Here is an 8,410-nt window from a genome sequence, read left to right as displayed (position 1 = left end):
TGCACAATAGAAACACCTATATCTGTATGCTGTTCATCGACTTTTCCTCCGCCTTCAAAACAGTCATCCCCACCAGACCTGGAAATCAACACCTGCATTTGTAATTCGGTTTTGGGACATCCTAATAAAAAGACCCCATTATGCGCGGTTGTGTAGTTCTGTGTCCTGCAGACTCTCTGTGTGACAGTGGAATATGGCAGCTCCACTGTGGCAGACTGAGGCTCTGCAATAGGTGGTGAGAAATGCTCAGGACATCATATCTGCATATAAGTTCCCCTTCCATGAGAGATGTTCCTCACCAGCACTGTGTGTGGAAGGAGATTGCAGGGACACCTTTCACTCCAGCCACACACTGTTACTCCTCAGCCTCAGTTGATATTCCTTCATCTTCGCTTTTGCTTATTTCTCTTAGCTAGTTGATTTTGTAATCTTTGTGCCAACTGCGACCTCTTGCTTCACGTTCCTTCGTCTCACCATCCGTCGATTGTGTTTCTGTGTGTTTGTTTACCTCGAGGAACATGGTGACCGTGGAGGAACGTGCTCTTCGAACGCTCAGCTAGGAGCTTGCCCTGCTGGACCGGCAGATCCAGTGGCTGTTGGAGTAGCGGGCTCTACCAACAGAAGACGAGGCTGGGGGCCGTTGGCACCGTGGTTCTCCACGTTGGAACAAATGTCGTCTCGGCAGCGAGGTTCTGAAGTAGCACTTCCGCAAGCTTCTGGTATCACACCGTCCGGAAGAAGATGGACGCCCGCGTACGGTTGAAGGAGCGAGCCGTTCAGCCGTCTCTCCACTGCTGGCTTCGGGATTGGTGCGTCAGCGTTGGAGCAGACTTCTTAGACATCTGGGAGAGGTTTCGGGAGCATCCAGCCCTCTACCGTAGAGATGGGCTTCGTCTGAGCCGCCTGGGGTCTTTTACAACCTGATTAGACTCAACATTAGCGTTTCGTGATGTTCGAGTACTAGCAACTCCCGCGTTAAGTTTGGGCTGTTAAATGTACAGTCTCTAGCACGTAAAGCTGTCATTGTCAATGAAATGATTACTGTAAACCCCCTCAGTTCACTGTCTTTGTGAAACGTGGGTTAAACCTAATAAATTATTGCTGTGAATGAATCGACTCCCCCAGGCTTTAACTACTGCAGTTTTCCACTAAGGTCTGGTCGTGGCGGCGGCGTAGCCTCAATCTATGATTCAGTTCTAGGTATAATCCTAAACTCAGGTTATGAAGCTAAATCATTCAAGTGCTTAGCCTTAAAGTGGCAGGCTTTTTTCCGGCTTCTAGAAAGCAGCACTCTTTTCTGCTTATTACAGTCCATCATCCTCCTGGACCTTATACAGATTTTCTTGAAATGCAATTTTTGTGAAATTGCTGACTTTTCAGAAGTAGCTGTCTCTACTGATAAGGTTTTGATTGTTGGAGATTTCAATATTCACTTTGAAAAGACTCAGGACCCCCTTAGAACTGGGTTTAAATCAATCTTAGATGCTTTGGGATTTATTTAAAATGTTATAGGTCCAACTCATAGATATACGTCCAACCATACACTAGACCTAGTTCTGACCCTGCGTATTGAAACAGAACATTTAGTAAGCATTTCTCAGCCTGACTCCATTTCTGACCTTTACCTAATCCCCTGACCCTAATGCTTGCCGCTAACCCTTGTGGGAAATCCTGACTCCTGATCCGGACCTTGGAGGAATCACTGTCTCCGTGTTTAGCTTGTTTTTTCTGCTTTCTACCACTTTCTAGCACTTATTTAGCGGCATAGCTGGAAAGCTAAGGCAATTGCTAGCGCTAAGGCCGAAGCTAGCCCACTGGAACACCACTCCCTCCCCCTGATTCGCGTGTCAAACAAGTTTGCCCCGCTCAGTGAAACACCCACTGAGAAGCCTGTTCAAAGAACTCTGGTAATAAGAGACTCTATTGTTCGACACGTGAAAATAGCTCGTCCTTTAGAGGCTCCAGCTGTAACCATTAGCTGTTTACCGGGAGCCAGAGCACCGGACATTAGCGGCAACCTTAAGTGGTTAGCAAACAGGAGATATTTAAGGATAGTTATTCATGTAGGGGCCAATGATATTTGTCTGCGGCAGTCTGAAGTTATGAAGGATAATATTAAAGAGGTGGTTAAACTGGACCAGATGATGTCCGATGCCGTAATTTGCTCTGGCCCCATCCCAATGAGTCTTACAGCCGACTGAGCTGAGTCTTACAGCCGACTCACAGCGCTGAACCGCTGGATGTCCAAGTGGTGTTCAGACAATCATGTGGGCTTCATAGATAATTGGTTAAAGTTTGAGGGCAAGCCTGGTTTTTTAGGTAGGGATGGTGTCCACCCCACGCGGGAGGGTGCTGCCCTACTTTCGTGCAGCATAGCCCATAGTCTGCTAGTTAGTCGGCAGAGGAGTGTAAAAGGCTGCTGACAATCCAGAGTCGAGACCAGGCCGCATACAGAACGGCTAAACCGACCGTCTGCGCGCTGCTTTGAGGCGTCACCTGAGTTTTACCGTATTGAGACTGTGCCCCGAATTAAACCCAAACATAGAACATCTAGATAAGCTCGTTTTAATAATTTAATCAGTGTTAAATCAAACGATCTCGCAATCAAATGATAACAGCAGCACCTCAGACCTCGGTCTAGAGCTCGGTCTACTTAATATTAGATCACTAACCTCGAAAGCAGTGATCGTAAATGAAATCATATGTGATCAGAAACTGGACCTTTTCTGCCTAACTGAAACCTGGATTAGACCTGATCAATATATAGCACTAAATGAAGCCTCTCCCGCAGGTTATAAATATGTACATAGCCCTAGATTATCAGGCAGAGGAGGTGGAGTATGCATAATCTACCAGAATACACTAGATATTACTCAAAAACACTATCACCTTTACTTCTTTTGAGATTCTCTACATTAATATATCAAATCCAGCCACAAATAAAAATGCATTCACACTAGTTAATATCTATAGGCCTCCAGGGCCCTATTCTGAATTTTTAAAAGAACTTAGTGACTTTGCTGCAGACTTGGCAGTGTGCAGCGACAAAGTTATAATAGTAGGAGACTTTAATATTCATTTAAAAAAAACAGACAATCCATTAACAAAGGCGTTTGTATCAATCTTAGATTCTGTCTACATCACACAAAACATAACTGGACCCACACATTACTGTAACCATACCCTAGATTTAGTCCTGACCCTGGGTGTTAGCATTGATCATCTAAATATTGTACCTCAAAGCTCAGTAATATCAGACCATTATCTAATCTCCTGAGCTACATCTTAGGCAAAATGTTAATTTGTCTCCCCAACACTGTCTAAAGTGCACAATAACCGCAGTGACAGCTGTACAGTTTACTAAAAACATCCCACCCCTATCAACCTTAGCTTACACTCCGCCAGACCAAGCGGAGCTCGTTAAATTAACAAACGATCTAGAGAATACCCTTTGATCAACCTTAGACAAAGTAGCACCGTTTAAAAGTAAAATGACAAGGCAAAAAAGGCTCGCACCGTGGTACAGTGATCAAACTTGTACCTTAAAACAAACAGTGCGGAAACTAGAGCGTAAATGGCGGACGACCAAACTAGAGGTGTTCCACTCTGCGTGGAAGGACAGCCTTAGTCAACATAGAAAGTCACTCATTAAAGCTCGCTCAGTGTATCTGGCCTCGCTAATTGAGAAAAATAAAAACAATCCCAGAATACTTTTTAGTGAGATCTCTAAACTTACTAAAAGCCAGGCAGATACTCAACCCAATCTTTAACCATAAAACTTAACCTGTTTTTATGAACTATTATAATAATAAAATAGAAAATATTAGACAACCAATCCAACCCTGCTTATTAAATCAAACATGGCCGTCACCTGGTGGAGCTGTTTTAGAAGATAACTTAGTTGTAGAATAAAGACTGGAAGCCTTCAACCCACTTCCACAGCCAGAACTAGAAAAAATTATTTACTCATCAAATTGTACAACCTGTCCACTCAACCCAATTCCCTCTAAATTGCTAAAAGTAATACTCCCAATCATAATCAGACCTCTTTTAACAATTGTAAATTCATCCCTTAGCCTTGGGCATGTACCCCAAACCCCAAAATTAGCAGTCATAAAACCTTTAATCAAGAAACCAAATCTTGACCCCAGTGTATTGTCTAATTACAGACCCATCTCCAACTTAACATTCGTATCTACAATATTAGAAAAAGCTGTGGCCCAACAACTCTGCTTATACCTGAGTAAGAATGACTCGTATGAGAAATTCCAATCTGGATTTAGACCCAATCACAGCACAGAGACAGCCCTAGTGTTGATGATCTCCTTCTTGCCTCTGATCAAGGCTACGTATCTTTATTAGACCTCAGTGCAGCCTTTGATACAATAGATCATACTATATTACTAGAAAGATTAGAGAAAATGGTTGGAATCACAGGGACAGCCCTATCGTAGTTCAAATCATATCTAACGGGACGCTATCAGTTTGTAAAGATAAAATATTTATCTTCAAATTACACAGAAGTAAGATATGGAGTTCCGCAAGGCTCAATTTTAGGGCTGCTACTATTTACATTATACATGTTACCACTGGGCTCAGTTATAAGCAGACATGGCGTTAATATCCATTTCTATGCAGATGACACACAGCTCTATATATCAGCCAAACCTGAAGATAAATTTAGATTACACAAAATGGAGGACTGTGTAAAGGATATAAAACTCTGGATGTCACATAACTTCCTTCTCCTCAACAGTGACAAAACCGAGGTTCTCCTTTTAGGTCCAAAAGACACTAGAAATAAACTATCTGACTTAATGTTAGACTTGGCTGATACTTCCATTATTCCTGGTTTAGTGGCTAAAATCTTTTTTTTTTTTTAGCATTTGAGCAACTAAACTAGCCAATATTAGTAGGACAGCCTTTATGCAGAAACTCCTTATCTCTACAGGACGCAGAAAAGCTAGTACACGCTTTTATTACTTCAAGGCTAGATTACTGTAATGCACTTTTGTCAGGTTGTTCCAGCAAGAACCTCAATAAACTTCTGCTGGTTCAAAATGCTGCAGCCAGGGTCCTTACTAAAACTAGAAAATCTGACCATATCAGTCCAGTTCTATCAGCACTTCATTGGCTCCCAGTTAAATTCCGTATTGAATACAATTTTTTTCTATTAACATATAAAGCCCTACATGGCCTCGCTCCTGAGTACCTGCAGGATCTTATTACATATTACAAAGACTACTTAGATCTCAGGGTGCTGGACTCTTACTCGTTCCCAAAATTCAGTAAACCTCAGCAGGGGAAAGAGCCTTTTCTTATAAAGCTCCACAACTCTGGAATAACCTTCCAGATAATGTTTGGGACTCAAACACAGTCTCAATCTTTAAATCAAAGCTGAAAACTCATCTGTTTAGTTTAGCTTTTGGTAATTAATGTTTCCCCTTAGATAAAGGGTGTAGATCCAGGGGTTCACGGACCCAGAGAATTGTAGTACACTGAGATGCTGGAGCTGTCGTCTCACTGCTTACACGCAATCACTCAGGTTTGTGGACGGTTGAGCAGATAGATGCTGGCTTTTTCAGGGTGCTCCCGTGTCTGTGTTACCTTCTGGCTCTCTCCTTTTAATTAGGCTGTTATAGTCAGACCTGCCGGAGTCATCAGACACATTCTGATACTGCTCAACATTCTCTGCTCTCCATAAAATTCCTCTCAGAACGAACTCTCTTTTTACCTTCTCCGAGTAAATGGCCACCCAGCCTGACCTGCTGGAAGATTGCCCGCTGAGGTCCCCTCTACCTGCGTCAAACCAGCTGCGTAACCAACTCGTAACTATCTGCCATTATTAATACCACCATTATTATATTGGTTGGCTTGCTCACTGGGGGTCTTTGACCATCATGTCTTACGTTATTTTCTTCTTTCTTCTTTGTCTCTGTCTTTTATTAATCACTATTTATGTAAAGCTGCTTTGTGACGACAACAGTTGTAAAAAGTGCTATACAAATAAATCTGACTTGACTTGACTTGACCAGACATGTTTGTAGTCTTAAACCAGGATATCCTCCTGCCGCCTCGCTTTATGAGCAAACGTACCGTAACAATGTCTACAGCTATGTCTGGCATCATAGTCATGCGGAATACAAAAAAGCTTTAATTAAAGCCAAATCATCATAAATTGCATCACTAATAGACAATAACAAACACAAGCCCAGATTCCTTTTTAATACTGTGAATAAACTCACCAGCAGTCACAGACAAACTAACTCAGCCATTCCTGCTGACATTAGCAGGATAAAATTGAAAACATTGGACTAAAAATTCAGTCAGTCCCTGACCACTGCAGTGAATGTTGATGAATGGTGCACCAGCTGTAATGCACACTCTGAATATTTCCATCCGGTTACTACAACACAGTACACACAGTTGTAGACAGGTTCTGCCTAGGGTTATACAACCAGTACTGGCCATAGTTAACTCTTCCCTCAACATTGGCTACATTCCTAAATCCCTTAATTCAGCAATTATCAAGCCTTTTCTTAAAAAAACTAACCTTGACCCCAATGAGCTTGGTATTTATAGACCAGTCTCAAATCTCCCCTTTATAGCCAGGGTCCTAGAAAAAGCAGTGTTTCAGCTGCTGTGCACCTACCGCCACAACAGTAGCATTTACAAGGCCTTTCAGTCTGATTTAGACCCGACCACAGCATTGAAACAGTGTTACTAAGAGCCACAAATGACCTCCTCATTTCATTTGATAGGGGCTGCACTACTATTGTGCTGCTTGACCTTAGTGCTGCCTTTGACACAGAAGGTCATGCAATTCTGCTTGACAGGCTTGAAAATACTCTAGGAATTGAAGGATCTGCCCTCGCTTATCTAACAGATTGCCACCAATGCGTTTACTTAAATAATTAATATTCTTACTACTCAAAAGTAAGATATGGTGTTTCTCAGGGATCAATCCTGGGTCCGCTACTGTTTACTCTTTATATGCTGCCGCTGGGCAAAATAATCCGTAAACATGGTATTGACTTTCATTGCTATGCTGACACCCAGCTCTACTTATCTGCCAAAGCAAATGAGGACATTTGGTGAACAGACTGTCAGACTGTTTAATCATGAGCTGCATGAAGAATTGTACGATGAAATGCAGATATTGTTCAATTTTACTGTAAAAAGTTCTTTTTCAAATTTCAGATTTTCAGAGTTGTCTAAAACTAACCTACTTTCAAAGCTTCCAAGCGTTTCACTTAACTTACACTATAGTCCAAATATTTGTGGACACCCCTGCTAAACAATGCTTTCAGCTACTTTATGTTGCACCCATTGCTGACACAGATGTGCAAATGCACACACACAGCTTGTCTAGCCCCTGTAGGTTAGACTGAGCTGTGGATCAGTGGAACTGTGTTTTCTGAAATGATGGATGGTGCTCCATCCAAAACTTTAGAGATGGGTTGGAGAGTTGGGGATGATTAGGTGGAGTGATCAACCAATATGCTGACCTCACTAAAGCTCTTGTCGCTGAATGCAATCAAATCCTCACAGCAATGCTGAAAAAAGTGTAAACTAGAGAAATCTTTGAGTAACTCAACCCAGAGATGTTATTAATGAGGAGACCGGTCGCTGGTTGAAATATGAATGGGAGTTCTCCTAATGCTCAGAATGGTGCCTGTTTACTTACAAAGCCCCGCCCTTCAACACAAACAACCAATCAGGTTACAGGTTACTGATGAAGTCCCGCCCTTCTGATGTACTTTTGTTATATTTTATTGCTGCTACATTACATATCCTTGGGTTTAAATTTGGAAAAAAAAGGTATTGGAGTTTTATTAATCTTTTATATTATGTAACTTTAATATTAGCGGGGTAATTCATTAACACAGTGAATTTCTGAATTTAAAGTTATTCATTTTTATTCACTTAATTGTTACTTAGCAAATACCTTAAACTACCTCAAGCTAAATCAATTATTTATTTCAATAATCGTCAGATTATTCGATTGTAAAAATAGTTGTTTGTTGCAGCCTGAGAAGCTTTAAAATGAATAAAGATTTTATTTTAATTGAAGTGTTTTATTTTATTACTCCATTGAGTGTCATTAGTAAGAGAAGGACATTAATATGTAATGTTTAATATCTCTAAGTTAGTTAATGAACATTAAAGCACATACACTTACTAATTTAACAAAACTAATAAATAGCCTCACTCTGCTTACAGGGCCAAATCTCCTTTCAGTCCAACTTGAGCGTCAAGTAAAATAATAATAAAAAAAAGTTTTACTTTTACCAGCGTTTATTTGATGTTTTTCAGTTTCATGTCAATGTAAAATATATAAACGAATTCCTAAATAAAATAAAAAGTCAGATACAGACAAGCATATTTGTGTTTATTTACATTTGTGTTT

General features: G+C 41.0%; 1 pseudogene; it reads left to right on the top strand.

The window, feature by feature from the left end:
* The first annotated feature begins 741 nt into the window (after nt 1-741).
* On the top strand, nt 742-2,424 carry LOC140574537 (uncharacterized; annotated as a pseudogene).
* The last annotated feature ends 5,986 nt before the right edge of the window (nt 2,425-8,410 follow it).

Source organism: Salminus brasiliensis, chromosome 12, assembly GCF_030463535.1.
Source record: "Salminus brasiliensis chromosome 12, fSalBra1.hap2, whole genome shotgun sequence".
NCBI lineage: Eukaryota > Metazoa > Chordata > Actinopteri > Characiformes > Bryconidae > Salminus > Salminus brasiliensis.
This window is presented reverse-complemented; position numbering and strand designations above follow the sequence as displayed.